The sequence below is a fragment of the Bombus terrestris genome, chromosome 13 (assembly GCF_910591885.1).
Source record: "Bombus terrestris chromosome 13, iyBomTerr1.2, whole genome shotgun sequence".
NCBI lineage: Eukaryota > Metazoa > Arthropoda > Insecta > Hymenoptera > Apidae > Bombus > Bombus terrestris.
Genome location: NC_063281.1, coordinates 4,233,285 through 4,254,908, shown reverse-complemented (window position 1 = coordinate 4,254,908; position 21,624 = coordinate 4,233,285). Strand labels below are relative to the sequence as shown.

Sequence of the window (21,624 nt, the reverse complement as noted above, 5' to 3'; positions counted from 1 at the left end):
GAATGTTGATTCTCCACTTGATTTTAATCTTTTATATTGCAAGTTTTTAACAAGATTTCGTTATAATTTTCCATAATATTTTGATAATTGAGTTTTTGGATTTAATAGCTTCCAGAACTGAAAGAATATCCTCGAAGTCTGTTACATACCTTACAAAGTTACATACCTCTTTTCTTTATTATTTATTATATCCAATATGTTTTCACCTTACATTTTTCTTGGAATTTAGCATCGATTAGATTATTGTCATAGATTAGACTGTTATTATAGATTTAACGAGTTATACAAATGAGAATGATTAACAAACTAATGAGTTAGTGCTCTTGTATAGGTTTGATCACCTACAAACCAGATCAGTGTTACAAACCGTTTTCTTTACAGTTGCAAATAAATCGACTCTAATCTTTTTCTTAATTAAAGGGGCAGAAGGACTAATCGTATAATGTACCTACAAGAAATTCTTCCGTGATCATTACCGTCAAATAATTATTTTCAGGTTAAAATTATTTTATTAAATGTTCAAAGTAACATCCATGGATTCTTAGATTTATTAAATCATTTGTGAATATTGTTTTAAATATTTGATAACATTGAAGAAATAGCTGATGCGCAGTGTTCTTATCCTTATATTTTACTTGTCGTGCTCAGAATAGTCGTCACTCTATGTTTTACATAACTTTAGAAGAAAGATCTATTATCGTCCGAGGAGACTACAAAACAGTAACGTCACGTTCAATCTGTGTGTTCTTCAATTTTGCTTTAAACCTCTTACGCATGTCGAGTCTAAACGTCTAACAAAATGAGTTGGAGTGCCATCATGTGAAAACCATATATAACGTATCGTTACAAATTTACGAATAATTTTTGATTCTCTACCAAACGTCAAGCAGGAGTCTTAGTCTTCTATGCACATTATTACTGTGTTTGCATTATAAAATTTGTATGATCTTCCGGTAGTAGTGTAAATGTTTTAACTCTGAGAATTAACTGCCGGAGATTTTGTCATCGTTGCCCGGGATATCAGATGTTTTGTTTTATAGCGATAAAGTGAGGTGTCAAACGAGAAAAACGTTTACTCTTATATAGAATTCGCTTAAAAAATAAATTTATTTATATAATTTCATAGAACAATAACACATATGATAATGAAGTTTAGAAAATAATAATAATCTCTGCATGTCCTAATTAATCCTAATTGATCCTTCGTTTGCGATCCGAGGATTGGTTGCAATGAGGCACAGATCTTATTCTGTTTCGTTGTTTCGAACCTGTGACGAACTGAATAAACCGATTCGATTAACTTTTGTAAAAGTATCGGGAATATTTAACTTTTTTAAAAGTACCAGAAAGAATTAATCTAAGAGAGTTATTAATAAAGCATTAATTAATCAAGTTAAGTTAAGTTGTCAAAGTTTGTTCCAAGAAGTTACGGCTCATTGTCAGTTGTATAATTTCCAGTATTTCCGCACCATACGCTTACTTGAACAATAGCGTTAAGGTATATATATCAACTCGCTTCCTAACGGGAACTCTTTTAGTATTAAAAGCATAGCTTGACGGGAAAGGAAAACAGTAATAAAAATGAATTATCTCTTTGTGATACATTTGATACGTTTCCTATGGATATTTGTGTTATATTCTATTATCTTGTTTGAAATTTCTTTATCGTATAATTTCCGAAAATCGAGCTGAAGTTTAACAGCTGATCAGTAATTACATACACATTGACATTTATCTTGGGGTAACATCTAAAAATTCGCTTACTTAAATTAATTATGAATTAAATTTATTATTTTTAGAAATTTTATTTCTATTTAATTTTTATTTTATTATTAGAAAATAATTATTAATTAAATTTATTATGCCAAACAACTTATCTGTAAAGAAAGGTTGTCAGTACTTATTAAAATTAAGTATTCATCTCTCTAGAAGATTTAGAACAGCAGACAGATAAAAGAATATTTCAAGTTCTAACGTTGTAAGCTTTTAAAATATCAACTGAATTGAATTGAACTGAATTTTTCATCGTAACTCTACACAGAAGGTTCAAATACATGTAATGAAGTTTGATAGTAGCTATTCGAATGAAAAAAGTAAATAAAGAAAAATGTGGTAATTTCGAAGAAAGCGTAATACATATTTTCTTCCTCTTTTTCCATTCTTTAACGTCGTAACGGCAACACACAGTCATTGGCGACGGTTTTGCGTATAACGTAATACATATTTTATGCGGTCCATCTTGTGTAGTTTCTCATTAATTTAGGAAGTAAAGAAATCTATTTTATATGTGGAATTGTGATCTGTATGAAAACTTTCGATACACTGAATAACACGATATCGATGTTTAACATTTACGAAAGATACGCGAAGTTAAATATTTTTATACAATGCTTTTTTGATATATTTCAAGTTGCAACTAAATATAAAGAACTTAAATTACTAAGATTGTATATAACTTGCAGATGTCATACAAATTGTTTGACAATATCGTTAAGATATTATTAGTACGATAAGGAAGTCATTCGTCAAATAGTTGTAAAATATCGTGTATGTAATTTCTTACGAGGACATTTTAAACGTTATCGCTCAAGGTTGACAATCTTTATATTTTATAATTTTTATATGCGTATATGAAATTTATGTTCATGCAATTATATAGATAACTTGTTCGCTCAAAGTGCTCTAGAAAACTGTTGCACGGACAAATTTAAGATTTACTATCATTTCTGATTGCTACTTGATTGTCATTGAACTGTTCCAACTTTTAATAACGTCATCCCTGCGTCCCTATTTATCATTCGTGTGTCCCGCTTTTTTAACCTTTAACCCCTTAACGGTTCACCGTTGAGGGTGACTGAAGAGATTTTATTCCGATTATAACGTTGTGTACCAATCAGCGCGAAACTTCTGAGGCAATGTAACGATAAGTTAAGTTAGATGGAAATTTTTGTATATCAAAAAATAATAAGTCGATTATTCTGAAAGATGTATCAAAGATGTACAGAATATGCAATAATTTTATTTTTAGAAATAGGTAAATATTTTCTTCGTTTAATATTGAAAAATAGTTTATTGCTTAATTAGGTACATCAGTTTGTATTTTATAATATGTGTAATCAATTGTTAGCATATTATGTGTATTGTATAATATGTATTGTATTATATATTCAGTAGTTTATAGTTTAATTAAATACAGTAAGTAATAGTATTTATTACTTGTCGTATCTTTCAAATTGATTACATTTAAATTGATTTTAAATAAATTGAAACATGTTTTTTAAATGTTCATTATGTTCTTGAATTTTAGAAAAATTTATGGCAGATGAGTATAATGAGGTAATTAAGCAATTACTAATATATACAAATGTTACAATTAATAGTAGATATTGATTTGTAATAAAAAATGCGGTTAATTCTAAATGCATAGACTAAATTTTGTTTATTCAAAGATCTCATCAAAACATTTGTTTCATAAATTTGTGTGACTTATTGTTAAAATATTTATAGTTCTTTGCGAATTTCTCAAGTCCATATCTTTTTAACAAAAAAGGAGTTATTCGAGGACTTGTTACGTGCACTTTCATTAGCTAGATGACTTGAATTAATGAGCTGATTGTAATTAAATGAAAATTTCAGTATGACTTTTTGTGATAATAATAAAAATAATAAATTGGCATTATTACCTTTGAAGAACTGTTATTAGAATTGCTAACCTGTTAGTGAGAAGTCGTTTATAGATATAACATTTTCGGGTAAAATTTTACCCGAAAATTTTATAGGAATGTTTTAGAAAAGTGCCGCTATAAGAATTTGATTTCGTCTTAGCTTTGTTAAATAAATATCTTAAAACAATGACAATAGTTTAAATTCGTTTATATTCAACTATGCAACCGCGTTTTATAATTGAATGCTCGAGCATTTGATCAATTATGACATGACCGAGTTCTTTATTCGGTCGAAGTTAAAGTTTGATTTGTCGGTTAAATCATGCGTCTGCTCCTGAATACATTACACATATCAATCATTTATGATATTCACGTATATTTAAATCCGTCTAGTAATGTAATTTACAATTACATAATAAAAGATAACGTTTATTTTAATGTTTTCTAAATTTAATAAAACGGTTCTCTAGAGTATATTTTACAGACAGTACAAAGTAGTGTACAAATAATGTACTCGTTCAATCGCTCTCATAGAATCGTATATTCTATATGGGAGATATTTCTTGTAGCAATAACGTTCGTTTTTCCGTATTTCTTTATCTATGAGGAATAAAAAAAGCAAGAGTTTAAAAGAATGTCATCAAATTTTTTAATAACATCCATAAAAGACTTTACATCGTATACTTAAAGAATAAAGTATCTAAACCTAACACGTGAAATTATATCTACTTTCAGTAACTCTGAACAAAGCAATAGGGACTATTTTTTCTATTCTATCTATTCTATCGCCCAAGTCGTATCTGAAATATTAATGTTTGTTAAAGTTCCTTTCTGCTGTATGGATTCGTGAAAGATTTATCTACGCCAATGTATAAATGCGTTCATCTTCCTAATTTGTACAATATTTCACATGCGATTCTGCTTATTAATGCTATTTTACATGCAATGAAAGTACATATTCAGGAAATTTCTTCATTCTTTATAACATAATCTCATAAAATTTGCCTTCATCGCGTAGTTTTGCATCGTTTTCGCATTCTGTTTTCGCTCCTGTTTTCGCGTGCAAAAGGAATGATTCAGAATACGTTGATACTAGATACTAGATACTAATTCAAGAAGTAGTTATCATGAAATTAAAATTGAAAAGAAATTGATATCAGCGTTTCACTAGTCGTTTGATCGATTTGTAAATGGGATACGATTGCCCACGATTTGTCTACGTTTGTGCAACCGTAATTTTGGTTTGTTCGTTTTCCAGAAAAAAGTTATGATCAAGACATTTTGCTTGGACGAACGTGGACAAATCGTAGGCAAAGGAATACTCTGTTTTGAATAAAAGTTTGCGCTTGAAGGTGTCGACTTTACAAACCTTGGATTGACACGATAACCAGGTCTAAAGGTAGATTTATACCATACGACACGGGACGTCACTTAACGGCAACGTCACGTATCGGTCGATGAGGGTCTCGTTTAAAAACGCGTGTTTCAGTGTTTAATACCGGTGTTGGTATCTTTCCGTACGTAACGTGTCGGAACGGATCCGCTACGCTATATGTGAACAGTCCTATCTGACTATTCATAAGAATGATTGTCAGAGTGGAACCGACCCGTGTCGAAATGTATATTGTAAATCCATCTTAATTGCGTATTTGACATTTTTTCGAAAAGGTGATTTCTTTATCTTCAAATCATTAATGACAAAATTATCATATTTTTATATGTATGATCCCCTTTCCGGTTGTACTACTGTCTCCAACCGGTCTAATGCACATACATGTATGCGAAATCTCACAACATTTTTTTTTAACGATGTCTTGCTTTCAATAAGATATAATTTTATGAAATTATATTTTCTATATGTTTCTCCTTTACGTATTTCAATTATATTCTAATCGGTCATATCAATGTGATTTTAATGATCTGTGTGAAATATATGAAATGCTCGTGAGATATTTGATAGTTCCGCATGTAAATATATACATCATACATTATTCTATAATCTTTTATATATGTCTAATATAAATCACTATATGTATTAGGTCATCCCATAAGTTCGTTCCTTTTTTCGAGCGGTTATATATGTTAAGATTGTTTCCATACCTTTCAGTTTCATGAAAAAATGTAATCCCCTCTCGTTGTACAACTTCTTCCCATTTTTCAAGTGCATTGGTCCCTTATCGCCGTATGTTTATAAATCGACACATGAAATGTATACACAAAAGTCGGCACGAACTTATGGGATGACCTAATACTATAGTAACAGTATATACTCAGTACCAATAATATAATATAATAAAGCGGTGTTATAATCAAACGTTAATGTAAAATCGAAAAGTTTATAGTATATTATCAATAATAAGACTAATATGTTGCTGGCTCCATTCCAAATCGTTTATTATCTAGCAATTTATACATGCATTTCATTTTCAGATGTATGTCACTTGTCTGTAAATTTTTAATACGCAGATCTGCATCTTAATAGATATATGTATCTTTCTTTTTTTACGCTATTCTTTTTTGCAAAGTTCTTCGCTTGTGTACCTACCTTTAGCGCGTAATTACAAAAACAGAAAAGAAGAAGAAGAAACAAGTAACAAAATTTATGGAGGTTGCCGCGCTTTAGTAAAGTAGATTGTAAGCAATAGTTATTACGTATATCCTTTTACTCCTCGATTCCTCCTCAATTTAATTAGTTGCCTTTAAAAAAATGTTTAATTTAGAGTAAAGATCGCATGTCGTTAAAGATTTTATCGTATCATTCTGAAAATTAATATATATATAAAGAAAGAAGAAAACTTGTTATTGTACTGAAAAAGACTTTGGGATTATTGCTGCTACTTAAATTAAGAGTGCCGAATAAAACTGTAACCTTGATTTATTTACAATGCTTGAAGATAATCTATCGCATAGTTTAATATTCTATGTCTAAATTAGTATGGAAGCGTCTGTAATACACGATATGCGATATACACTATTGATAAAACGTGTGCATAAATTTTATCATATATCTGATGCATGATCCCGTGCTACAGATAAACACAATGGACTGTATCCTGGAACTTGCGAGCGCTGTTTATTCCTTTTTGCTTAACCTATCAATATTTTAAGGTAAAATTCTTAGAATAGTAGATTCTTTTATGTTATTCGTTACAAGCTTTTCAGTTTATTGGTTGCAAGTGAAAATTTTGCAACAACTATAATCTTCAAGGATACAAGATAAATCTCCCCTCTCCCTAATATAAAAATGTCATACCAGTATGATACAGTTTTTGCTTTTCATGTAAATAGTTTTTGAATTTCGTACAATAATATTTCATATTGTGAATGTCTGAAATACGAATGAAATATATTATACACAAAATAAGAAAGTGGATTAAGACATGATTCATACACTCTGCCAAAAGAACAAAACGCGACGTTAACACAATATCTCGAATTAATCAGTCTCGCTAAAAATAGATTTGCGAGTGCGTATACTTTTTAGTATACTTTGAACGCTTATCTTACGGTATGTGATAAATAAAGTTAAAAGAATTTTTTTGGGATTAGTCCAGAAGGTTTTATTTTATTATATTAATAAATTAATTATGTAACCCCTTTAGTTTTTCTTTCGCTAAAAAGAAGTCGTTTAAGTTTTCGTTTTTGTAAAAAGTCTAAAATTTGTTGTTATTGTATAAAAGATAACGAAAGGAAGAAGAAAAACTAGGCACTGCATTTTCTATCGTATTATATAAATTATAGTTTCGATTGTATGTTAAATTCTCTTTGCGTGAAACTTCAGACGGTACAATGCGATAGATGAGGGAACAGAATTTTTTATTTCATTTAATATAATACATTAAAACGTATTCACATGTATGCTTAATATAATGCATATATAACGCTTGTGAATAAATGTTATTTTTGTATAAAAGGGTCAAGGCTTTTGTCGATGTCTTTGATTCTAATATTATGACAAGTCAGTGAAAGATATTAAGCGTGTTACATACATCTTGCATGTCAAAATATCAGAATCTCAAGATTATCCCGTTTCCCAGAAACATTCGCGTATTTCAAGAAACTGTCTTTTGCTTTCATGAATGAAATTGAAATTTTAGTTTTACCTACCTATTTCTAACAACTATTATATCAGTGTAAAATGTATGTAAAAATTCCTTCTGCTATCTTTTCATTTTCTTCTTTTTTCCTTTACGAAAATATTAAGATTCGTCGCGTGCGCGTGCACGCACACATACACAAATTAGAATATAATATGCAATATATAAAATTAGTATCGTATGATCATCATTTTTATACCGATATAATTCGAGCTGCATATTTTTGAAGAAAAACTAAACGAGTTGTTAAATAACGATTACGCAATTTATAAATTGCAGACGGATTTTACAAAATTTTGCACATATTTAATCTTGGAGGCAATCATTGAGTGAAACGAGGCGAATTTACAATATCATAAATTATATTTCTTAAACGTACGTTTACGTATCTTGCAGATTCTTTGATACGAAAATCAATCGTTCGAACTGATTTTATTAGCATAGGTAGCAATAAGAATGAACCGAAAGAAAACAGCTTGTTATTTACTTTCTGAACATTAATTTATTTTTATTTCCTTTTCACCCTTGCCAATATCTCGGACCTTTTTAAAAACTGTTTTCGAAACTGTAATGGAGTTCCTTGAATTTTCCCAAGAAGAACAAAGCGAAACCGATTGTGGGTCAAGGTGCAATTATATGACAAATTCAAGTAATGTTCGACAGCCGTTACGCTATCTCTGGCAATAAGATTTCGCAGTAATACTAATAGTAAGTTAATTAAAAATACCAAAGCTTTTGAGATGTAAAAAATAAATAATAATGTTATGATGTGGGTAAAAATACATAAGAAGGTTAAATCGACGTGATATGAAATAAATACAAAAATAATTGAAGTTTTGGCTATTAACGAAATCAGTACAGTTAACAAACAAAGTCTCAATTGGAAAAATAACAAGCTGGGTGGAGTTGGCATTGCCAAATGCGAATTTTCACGAAAACCAACATTTTTTGTCCAACCAAAATGTTCATTTGCCCACCTTTCAAAAAATTGTTGTTACCAAATAAAAATTAAAAAAAATCCGTAGTCAGCGCCTCCTGAACCTTTTCGTTGATTTTTAAGCGGGGTATGTTTAACCACGATTTGTCCAGCCAGAATTTTCGTTCGGTCCACTCTTCGTAAAAATGTTATCATCAAATGAAAATTGTTAAAAATTAAAAATTTAAGCTCACTCTTTTTGGAGAATAGGCGAACGAAAATTTTGGCCGAACAAATGTGAACAAAGGAATGCTGTTTGATTTTTGTGAAAATTCATATTTCGGTATTCGAACTTCAGCCAGCCGATATAATACAAAAAATGTTTATATTTTCAGTTAACTTAGTACTATCGCGTATGCTTGGAAACTTATCGTCAGGGGTATTAAAGGAGTAATGGCAGTCTTTAATATAACTGACACGTCCGGCATAAAACAATTAACGAATTACAAACGCCGGTCAGTGGCTGGCTGGACAATGTACAGTAGCCTGAACAGACTATTCATGGTCTGTAATTGATTGTTTGTCGTGCGACTGACGCTTCATTTCTTGTACTGTACCGTTATCTCGAGTGCAGCCTTCGTGTGTCACTGGTACTCACTGGCCGATTACGTTTTTTTCTCCCTTATCAGTCCCATGCTAATTCTGATATAGTGATTCCACGCTCGTCGTTGTAATTATTAGACTGGAATAATTGCAAGTTGAATGACTCGGACAATGGACGGTTCTATTATTAACGCAACAATCGAACAGTACTAATTGATCATGTTTTCATTGTTACGATTACGATTACTAAGAAAGGGTTACACTCTGCGCTGTCTGTTTCGAACATGCGAAAATCGCTGCATATCGCGGTTTTCAGTTTCAGGAACGGATCAATTCGTATCAAAGAATACGTTTAAGAATTCTTTTATTCCAAATATTTCTATTAATATTTACACTTAATATTTCTTTACGTTAAGTTAACTTTATTTTGCATTGCATTAATAAAAATTCTGAAGATAGAGTTATCTTTAATAATTGTAAGCATAGAATAAGTATAGAAGAGAAATCGTGCTATTCATAAATATGATTGTTTTATTAATGGTTTTTATTTAGCTTATTCTTCTGTTTATCTGTCTGTCCGTGTGAAATTTTGGAAGAGAAATTTCATGAAATTTGGAATACGCGCTCATTTCCCATAACGATACAATATAATTTCAAAAGATTGGCAATCTGTTTGTCGAAAATAATTATCTGATTAGCTAAGGAGAAATGTAAAAAAACCTTTTCATCAACGAATCACAATCATCACCGATCACGACTAAAAAGTAGAAAATAAAATGCACGAACTGGAAAAATTGAGGAAAGATGGTTTTTATTTAAAAATGTAGCAAACAGGAGAAAATAATTTTCTTAATCAAGTGTCATTTGTTACGTTCTATTTAGTTGCCGACGAGAAGGTAGCGTTAATTGACGTTTAATGCAACTGGCAATAAGCTCCATTCGGTTAACATTTCGGCTAACCTGCTATGTGCGGGAATACTGGCACGGGAGAAGATTAAAGTTGTTCGAAAGTAAATTAACAATATGTAATGATTTATTCAAATCTTACTCGATTTCGATATCGACGATTGACTGACAGGCTGACAGATATAAAATTCTTCGATTGACAAAATGGTAATTCTTCGGTTGACAAAATGATGATTCTTCGATAGACAATGGTAATTATTGTTACTCGATAGACGAACGGTAAATAGTATGACTTCTCTACATTTATTTATATCTGTCGGAGATGAAAAAACATCGGGGTCTTTTGAAAATGTTTGGGAAGATCCCCAACTTTTGTTCAAATTGCTGACTTTGTTTAAATTGTCTTAATATCGTTATAAAGGCATAGTTAGGTGAATATAAAAACATAGTTAGATAAGTTTTCGCAAGATATAGCTTTTAGCGACTTTAACTTCCTTTCACTTCAAATACTGTAAATACGGTTTCAAATAAACGTTTTAGATTAGCTTGATTTGAAAGAAATCACCAATTTTACTTTCGCGCTACGGATCGCGCGGGGTGCTTGACGTGACGCATTAAGTAATTGAATGTAATAATAATACACAGGGAAACCTGTATATATTGAGCATACGCGATAATCGTCTAATAGGGTATCATTCGATTGTTAAACTCGTATTACTAAAAATAAGAACCTGGCGAGCTCGTATCAGTTTAGTTCCAAAGTTTTTGGAATTTTAACACTTTCAAAGACTATCTGTTTGATTAGATAAATCTCGAATTCACGATTTGAGGCAGATATTCTTTCATTCTAAGCTTGCAATCATTAGGGAATTGCCTTCCTCGTCATCGTTGGATATTTCTTCGTCCAAAATTTCATCCAAGAGAACGAAAAAGGTGTTGGTCGAATTACTGCAATGAGTTTGCCAGATTCTTAGTTTTAGTAATACGAGTTAAACAATCGAGTGATATCCTACTATATGATTACCATGCGTACTCAACATGTACAGATTTCTCTGTATATTATTATTATATTCAATTGCTTAATGGTACCTGATTAAGAAAATTATTTCCTTGTTTTTAATACATTTGTAAATAAAAATCATTCTGCTCTACTTTTTAATTTATATATTTGTGTCACTGACAATAAGAGAAAAATTGTAGAAAAGAGAAAGCGATTAAGTACATGTATGCTCAGAGTTCAGAATTTAGTTTTACGAGTAATATATTTTACAAATTCTTTACTAATGTCCGCTCTCGGATCACTAGAAACACTCAACTTTGATTTTACGAAAATAAAAGCTTTCTATATGTACAAAAATGCATGGAGTAAAAATCTCAATGGATACCCTTCATTTTGTAACTGTTTTTTAGTTAGTTTTCCAACTAGTCACAAAATTATCGTTATCTCATAATTAATTGAAAATCTGAACAGTTTCGTTCGATTCCTGCTTCCGAGGCATTATGTCGTGATACGTAGGTTTATACAGCGATGATCAAAAATATTGGCATAGGTCAGACTTTCCTATTTTTAAGTTTTCATTTAACTTTCGTGTCTAAAGTTTCAGCATATCACAATTTAATTGCGTTAAATGGGGTTGTTTATAACTCCAGCTAACTACAATAAAAGTAAACAGTAAAGAATACATAATGAACTGCTTGTAGGGAAACATAAGATTTCAAGTATTGTAAAACCAATACTTGTATGTATGTGTGAATTAAATATAGAATTATCTCGAGACCAATGTGAAACCAAAGATAAGGAAACTGAAAAATGGGCTAGGAAAGATGTAAATACCGAGGAATTGTAAATGAAACAGGAATTTCCATTACTTGTAACAATTAATTCTCAGAATACAAACTTTTCACAACTTTATCTTCGACGCTTAAATTACATAAATTTTTCATTCGATTTTCGGAACAAATTAAATAGAGCACCATAGTTTTTACAGAATTTTACAAGGAAAGTTAGTTGGTGCCAATACTTTTGTTCATCGTAATATTTCATTTATTGCGATCTATTCTATGCATCCATTCTATAAACTTAATCATAGTGTACTTTTGCTTTTGCAACTTGTTTCCACTTTACTTCTATTCGATCATCTAGCCAACGTTGATCTTGTTATGCGTGAATGAACTGTGTACGGTTTGCACCACATTATGCCATATACAGAATCTACGAATCTATGTAACGACACTTATTCGTGTATAATAAATAATATAGTTAAACTATAACAACGAATGAGAAAATGTATATAATATATTACAATGGGTGGAACTAACGTAAATATATATCTATGTATGTTGATTCGTAGAGAGCCTAAAATCTAGAAAACTACAATTAATTCGCTTAATAACAAAGCATTGAACTAGATAACAAAGGACAACAACGTTATACTTATCTTTGCTTTGTACACCGGGTTTTTTCGTGTCCAAGTTAGTTTGATAATTTTATCGGTTTCTCGTAAACGAGCAGGTAACCCTCCTAAAAAGAATCGAAGGAGAGACAACTTTGCGTGTCAATTTAGAAACTTCGGTGATGCTATACGAATTTTTACAAATTTTTACAAAGACCTTTACACAGTGAAAAACATGTAGGACACAGATGACTGTTTACAATTTGTGATAACAGTAAAAACGTTCACGGAATAAGGATTAACACTTAAGACACGTAGAAAGAAAGGTAGACACGTAGAAATAAGTTTCCAGTCGCATGACGTTATAAAAATATCGAATTTGAATGTAACCCTTCTGGAAATGAGTACATATTATTATATCAGAACAGAGTTCCCGATGTCTGTTTCCTTTACAATATCCCAGTAATCTACATCCCCTTTCTTATTTAAAATTATTTTTTATAATATAGAAAAACATTAAAAATAAGTATTTCAAGATATAATTCCAACTTGATAGGTAATTATTTTTTTTTATTTAATGCGATGGCTGTATTTGTACGTAGATAAGGAGCTTGAAAATTTTGCTTAGAATAATGCGGGCACTTGTACAAATTTATTTTAGTTTTAGCAAGTGAATCAAGTCGGTTATGATGGAAATTTAAGAAAAATATTAAAGCGTCGTTACATTTTCTTCCTTTCATCGGACTCAAGGATCGGATGTACAAATTATGTATTAAAATAAATAAATGCTAAAAACGTTCAATTAAAGCTAATCACGGTGATTATGACAGAATACAGTTCGCTTAAAGTGAATCACGAGCAGGAATCCTGGTATTAGAGGTTTGCATAGTTTGAAGCTGAAGTGTTTAAGTCAATAATAGTTATCGTTGGTATTACGAAGTTTTATCAACGGCTGTTGCTTATCTACATTGAAGTATACCTAATACCTATCGAAACATTATCATTTCTTTTTTTTTTTTTTTTGATATTCCTTTATTCCCCCTAAGCTCCAGTCTCGATGATATCGACAAATATATTTGTAAAAGAAGCGAGGAAAAGTCGGTTATTTCGATTCATGATTCGTTGTAAAATATCGTTTTGTAGTAAGCGGAAAAAAACACGCAACAACATTCGGTGTAATAAAAATGGAAGCTTCGTTTCGCGTCCGGCTAGGCACTACGTGACGTGAATATCTCAATTTTCGAATCAACTTATGACCACCGGTTTCAGCGGTCGATTTAAACGGCATTATTTTTACCGGTTTAACGATAATCGTCTACACAAGGTATACCTGCATGAAATTAGCCTCCCATTTTTTAAATCCTGAATATTTTGTTTTTGTTCTACGTTGCTTCAAACTAATAATGAATTATCTCGAAAGGTTCCAGGAACAATCTCCAAAAAGAGAATTTTTGATCAGCTGTCATTTTCCAAAACTCGAATATGGAAGAATTGTTCTGGATTTTTCTAATTGATTTGGCCATTGTTCTAAAGTATTATTCCAACATCATATTTAGTTTAGGAAACAATTTGAACAAACTGTGAAGAGTAAAGCGTTGTTCCGTGTTCCGAACATCAAATTTTTCTTCTGGATTGTCCTAGGGCTGTAGGTAATTGTTCCAAACAGTCAAGCCTAGGCGTCGACGCAGGAATGAAGTCTCACTCTTGTATTTGTGTTTGGCTCTTGAAATTTTTGTTCTGCTTTGTTCTAGGGGTGTAAGTACGCGTTCTAAGAGGAAACAACCCTTTACTGTATATTATTGCTGTAGAAATGAAAAAGTGTCCGTTGTCCATTAACTTAAGGTACAATTTTTTTCAAATTATTTCCTAAACTAAATATGATATCGAAATACTACTTTGGAACAACCCGGAACGACTTTTACATGTTCGAGAAGAACATCTTCAAGAAGTGGCAAATTGCATAAAAATTATTTTTTTGGAGAGTTGTTGACCTACTAAAAATTGTCTAAAACCTTTCGAGATACATGAGCATTTGTTTGTAACAATGTAGAACAAACGCAAAACAACTTGGAACAACAACAACAAAAACAACAAAAAGAAACGGGATTTGAAAAATAGGGGGTGGTGCTAACTTTAGGTGCAGGACATGCCATTAGATACAATCAATAAGAAAATGATTCTATGTGTAAAAATAAATCGAATATTTACTCCGCTTTAATAATAAAAATATATATATATATAAAATATATAAAAAGATATGTAAACTTGATTAATTACGGACTAGGTTTGATCAAACGATCAGAAGGAGGTTATTCTGCGTGCAAAACCAAAAGGACAATGTAAGATAAAATTTTTAGTTACCAATTGGCTCGACACATGCGTATTTATATGATAAATTTTCAAATTTCATTTCTTCGGGAACAAAGCGCTCTATAATATTTTTCTGATTCGATGATTTTTTAACATGTGTATGTTTTGGGGGTATGATTCTGAACAACTTTTTCTTATACGAGCTCTGTAACCCGCTCGGTCTTTCGAGTATCAATGAGGCGGTCGACAACCAATAGTAACGCACGAGAAGTTTCGAAAACTAGAATAGTTCAGTGATAACATGCGGAGGAAAAGTTTGTTTAAAATGTTGATTTCTACGAAATATTAAGAACTCGTCGAAATCCAAGATGGCGGCAGATTTCTAAATAATTAGCAAACTTTATTTCACATTTTCGACTTATTTTCACACGTAGAATAGCGTCGATTAATTTGCCCCTGTCTAGTCCAGAATTACCTAAATTTAAGTACACTTGACAAATATGAAAACTGAACATTATATCAACAAATTCTAGTGTATATTTTCGACTTGTTTTTTTTTTTTTTTACATAGAATCGTTTTTTTTTTGTCGATTATTGGGACGTCTGGTGTATGTTTATCCGATAAAATAGTAAGCATACGCGATACAATCTAGTTGCAACTAGGGTGTATGGAATTATGGTTTTATGAACACATCTAAACGAGCGATACTTAGGCAGAGATATATTTCATCTACTAAATATTACAACGAGTACTGTATTTTTGATATTTTATACACGTTTGTATAATACGTCTATTCTATGCATTCCCAAATCATTAAATTTTCCTCAAATATATAAATATCTGCAATCTACTTATTATTACTGATAGTTCCTGCGAATTGACTAATTTCTTCTTTCTTTTACACCATCTTTAAGCGCAGTTTTTTAAAAAAGTTGCTCATTTATGGTCAATTACATAGGATTTATTTACTTTTCTTCTTATATAAATAACGAGAAAACATTTTTCGAACGCTCTTTTCCTATCTGTTTCTCCTTCCTCGGGTTTGTTCTTTGTTTCTTCGTGTTGGAGGAACATAAAAAAGCAGAAGCGGAAGTAAGAAACGCTGCGCTTGAAAGTCTGACGAGTAGAAACGAGGGGCACGAGGTCACGCAGCAAGCTATCGAGATAGAGAGCAAACAATAATAACAGCAATACAAGAAGAAAACGCTGGTATGACTCGTGCAGCATCGACAAACGCCGCATCAGGGCTTTATTCGGTTCACTGGCCAATTGAGTGTAGTCGTAAAACGGCACGTGTTTCATCCCTAACCGTGGCTAAACAACATTAATTCTTCCGTAAATCGATAGTCGCACGTGCTTCTACTATTTCTCTTCGGTGGAGAAGGTATTTATTTGATCGGGAAATCGGAAGGGCTGGAACCATAGATCGGAAGTTTAAATCGAATTACTTTTAGTGCCACGGCTTATTAATTATTTCAACGACTTCAAAAATCAATAGGCTTTGTTCCGATAATGTAGTTGAGTAATAAATTCGTTCATCTCTCGGCAATGTTACAATGTAGGAAATTACACGATGAACAGTGTTACAACAGGATTACACGCGCTGATTCGTGAAAATATTCCAGCATTTACCACAGAAAATTATTATGTCCATATCGTACGTGTTATACGGCTGATCCTCGAACAACGAAGAGATTTAAGAACGCAGACGCAAGTAGAAAGTCTGCGTATAATTTTTAACTCTCTAAAAACTTAACCGTGTATGCAATAGCACGTATATACGTATATATGTTTAATAACTTGCTGTTAACTGGAAGCTTCATTTTGCACGCTGTATGATGTACATACACGTGTTATTACCCTATTCTTATAATAAAATAAGTTAGAGAATGGAAGATCTTATTAACCGTTTGAGTCGGTTAAGTTCCAAGCAGTTCCAAGATCGCGTTGTTTAGATTTTGTGTCGAAAAGTCCCAGTACATTTGAACGCTACGGACGATTGACGGTATTTTGTATCTCATTGTTAATTTGTATCGGACAAAACTTGAAATATTTATAAACCAATAGTACGTGTATTAGTACGTATTTCATAAAGTAACAAACATGACGAGCGCTATTGTGCCGTTTGTTTCTCTTCGCAATCAATTAAGGCAAGCGCTACCTATTTTTTCAATGAGTCAATGAGTATGAGATGATATATTATATTCATACTGTGATGATGTGATGACCGACAAACGATCGATCTCACGACAAAGGTAGTAAGATGGACATTGCTCGATTGTGCTCTTCGAATGTTTGTTGCAAAATCATGGTTTACTACACTGACCACTTAAGTGCATAATATGTATCTCTGAACGGAAGCTCCTAATAAATCCTATATATAACTCCTAATAACTCCTATATAAATCATTTTGAAATTTTATTTCATTTCAATGATTATATCGTACATATATTGATATTTAACACCAATCTGAAAATCTTCATTTTGAAATGAAATGTACATGTACGTATACTTTAGTATGTATACTTGTAACAGGGGTATTACAGATGGTTCCTATGAACATTGTGCCTTATTGATTCAAATACTTTTGTAATATCGCCGAGATATATACTTGTACTAAATATTTTGTAACTTCTATATGCTGTATTTTCAGGTTTGTTTAAAACTTCACCGGCTATGAGCGCGGGTATCGGGTCTCGTAACAGTGCCAATGAAATTTTAAGATGTTTTAAATAACGCGCATAATATATTCGTATTTCGTAAAGTTCGTCTGCGAACGTTCCGATACTTTCTTGTGCTACGAGTGTACGAGCTTGCGTTAACATTAACACATTAAGATTTAACGCAACCTGTCGTTTGCAACTTTTTCCAAGCAATTTAGATCATTGGATTTTGTTCTTTGACATTACAATATTGCAAGAAAATCTTCAGAATTTGTTTACTATTTCTTCCGTCACGATAATCTTTCTATCAGTTTGAAGGAATTCTGTCTGTCTGATATATAGCTTGAAAACTAGAAAAGCCAATATTAAAAACAACGTTTTTAGTTGACGCATTATCACGCATTAATTTTTAAAGATCAATTTGATCGTGTAACAATAGAAAACTGTGCTTGATCCTCTCATTAATTGTTTTCTCACCAAATTACGTTCTATTAAAAATGAATAAATGCGTAAATACTTGAGCGGTGATGCGTCTACCGTTTCAATACGTTTCCTCCGTGTCTGTGTAAAGAAAACAGTGTTCGGCAGCGTGTATGTACGTATGACGAAGTAACAATCGCCTGTTTAAAGAAAGGGAATTATGTTTTGAAACCGAACAGTTGACAATAAACACCAAGTAGCACGTATGGTTCTACGACTTACGAGCCTGTAGCCCTGCCGTAAGCGTCTTTCCTCCACTCCGTTTTAATGTCTGTGACGTTTTGGCTGAGCTCGCGGCATCGGCGAGCGCACATGCTCGCCTGATGGCATCGCACTACGTCCATATCATTAGCTCTTAATGAACATAAGCGAAATAGCGTATTCAATGAATATCGTTATATACGATAGATATCTACGCTACCACTGATAAGTGGCATCTAGGCATATAATGGTTTAACACGTCATCCGATTAACAGTCGATAGTCGTTATACGATAGCGATTAATAGTCAAATCCGTTACACTCGAAAAGTGAAAACTTGGTCAATCGTAAAAATTGTAAATTATAGATTAGTGTCCTAGATCAGGAGATGCAAACGAATACGTGCGGTAGGTGTAATTAGGATCAGTATTAATTGTTCGAATAACTGTGTATTCTAAGAATAGCGAACATTTACTTACATTTTCTAATAAAACTAAAATAAATTGTAAAAGTGTAATTCAAATATAGAGGAATAGTAGCGAGTCTGATTATTTCTGAAGAATGAAGTATCGAGCGGGAAGGAAACCGATACTCACAGTTGGCAGGTATAATGTTTCTTACTTGCTGTTATACAAATTTAAGAAAAACTAGACAAGACATTGATCGTGTCACGTTGCTATAGTTTCTTCGTTGCTGGAATGCATCGACGAGTAAGTACATTTGTCAGACGTTTTGCTTGTATACCAATAAGGAGTTGTTAAATATCTAATTTACAAACTCTTTTCTTCAAATTTTGATACATTAAGATAACATATTTCCGTTGCTTCGTCAATTGTAATTTCAGTATTTCTAAATGAATCATCTTTCAAGCAATGTGTAATGTCCTCGAGTTTTCATAAACTTTTACTTTCTCTTTATTATGTAACAGAGTATCGATAATGTAACTCTTGATAAGCATACGATGTACACATAGTCCCATTTGTTAGACCAGTAGCAACAGTACCAAAACTTTATGATCACATATTTACCGAAGAGATAACTTGGATTTTTTTAACAGAAAAAGCGTGCGCGTGTGTATTTAAGCGTTTATATATCGTAGATTAGTACATAAAAGAGCAGTATAAAGATTAAAGGATATTAAAGGATTTGATTATTAACAGAAATAACAAGTTGCAACTAAAGATGGAATATCGTGACATGGTCGGAATTAAACGAAAAAGTAATATAACAAGTTACAAAGATGAAACGAATGTTTATGGAAATAAAAAATAGGAACTATTTCTTATTTTGTTTCCCGTCATAAACGGCGGGATTTAATATCAATAAATAACGAATCGAGTAAGAGGAAACTTGCAAGTATTAAAAATAATGTTTGAATCGATACCGACATTCAGTTCCTTTCTTTTTTCTAATTTAGAATCGCGTTGTTTCGCATTCCTGGATTAAACGTAAAAAGTGCTTAAACGTTTTGTGCCACGAATTATAGCCCATCAACGCTCATAGATCGATATTTGTTTCGAATAGAGACAAAACCAATCGTGACCGGATTATCTCGCCCTGTAGGTGTACATATATACAGTTCAATTTGCAGATCTGACTAACGGCAAAATGTTTAACGTGAAACGTTAAATAAACTAGATCCTGTTCGGATGCTGTAACAGATGCGGTCTTGAAAGATCGATACGCTGCACACGATGCGACAACAAAGTAACGACTAGACCGCGGACGTTCATGTAAATTAATTTTTTATGAATGTATCTTTGACATAAAAATAGATAGATTGCTTTTCTATACGTAATATCATTACCGCTGTTGTGGCTTTTTATTGCCAGAATTATGGTATCGTTATTCGATGCAATAAGATTGTCAGTAGCTGCATCTTGAAATTCTTTATTAGATGGCATTCTTTTTTTCAAAGAAGACCACCAATTGTCTCTGTAGATATAAATATGCGCTTTTGCGTATTATCGTGGTTAATTGAAAATAACTCTGCGATAATTTACTGTAACTCTTTCGAATTTACATACAATTGTCATGTAAATCTTAAGACGTGATTGAAACGAGGTTCTTGAATAGCTATTCGTAGCTTTGACGTATCATTCCACGAAGTTTTCAATATGTTCGTCTGGAATACATGTCGAATCACTGGAAAATTTACTCTTTGCGAAGAGGAGATTACAGGTTTTATCATGGCATTGGTGGTATTCTTGACAAAATTGGGGACTATCTAGAGAGAAATTGGTGAGATATCTGTTTACCGTCCAGATCCGCGATTTTCTTTCACACTGGTGTTCCGCAAGAATTGTTAAAACGTGCATTACTCGACTATTTAGTCGGTGAACCGATCTCTTTTCCCTTAGATCGTAACAATAATAACAACAATAGCCGTCCGATGCGAATGAAACGTGTTGAAGCAAATATAATATATTTCCTGATGCGCCGCAGAATTTTACTGGTTAATTCGTGTGTGCGATGAGATAAAAAAGGTTGAAAATCGCTGAGCCAGATATATGTACATACACACGGTTACTGGAAATTTGAGAAACGAAGCGGATGGTGTTTTCGCCAGATGATTTACCGCTGGCACAAGCATCATCAATTACGGATGCTCCTTCAGCATTATCAGCGATGGTTGCTGCCTCTTTGCTGGCATAATCGATATGACTAGTATCAGAAATCTCAAATATATTTTTCTAAACCAAGTTCATCGAATAATATGATAAAACGAAACTGCAAATTTGGAAATTGCAAATCGTTTTTCTAATACACGTGCAGAGATACTGATATCGATATGCACAGAAAAGTTGGCAATTTTGCTAAAAGTTTATCTTGAAACACATGTCAGATGTTTTAAATTTTTATTACACATTAAAATTACATATTACACGTTGCTACTTTAATGAACAACAAGAAAGTTGAATTTCACAATAAGAAATAACAAAGGAAATAAAATAACAACGTGATACTCGTTTAGGATATAAACGATATGAAATGTATTCATGCATGGCCAAAGGAATCTGTGCTATCGTCTCTTGGCATTATAAGAACAAAGCCAATAAAATAATATAAAACTTTTCCTGGAAAAGATTTCTAAACCCAATTGAAAAATCAATGGAATTGCAGTATTATGAATTATTAACATATTAATATAGGTATCAAATTGATTTGTTGAAATGCATTAGAATTGGTTGTAGAGGATCGTTAAAATGGATATGGAATACTGGCTACTGTAATATATTTTAATAATAATAATACTTTACGTTATGTTAAATCAGGAGAATATTCAAAGTGTAAAAGTGGAGTTCCGTATAATAGGAGTGATATGATTTTTGATCGATGAACCTTTACATCTTTGGTAACTACATATTAGTTTGCCTATGTATACATAA

General features: G+C 32.0%; 1 protein-coding gene across 2 annotated transcripts in view; it reads left to right on the top strand.

The window, feature by feature from the left end:
- The window catches only part of LOC100649920, a 69,853-nt gene that overhangs the window by 8,553 nt on the left and 39,676 nt on the right, over positions 1–21,624 (top strand). The window lies entirely within an intron of this gene.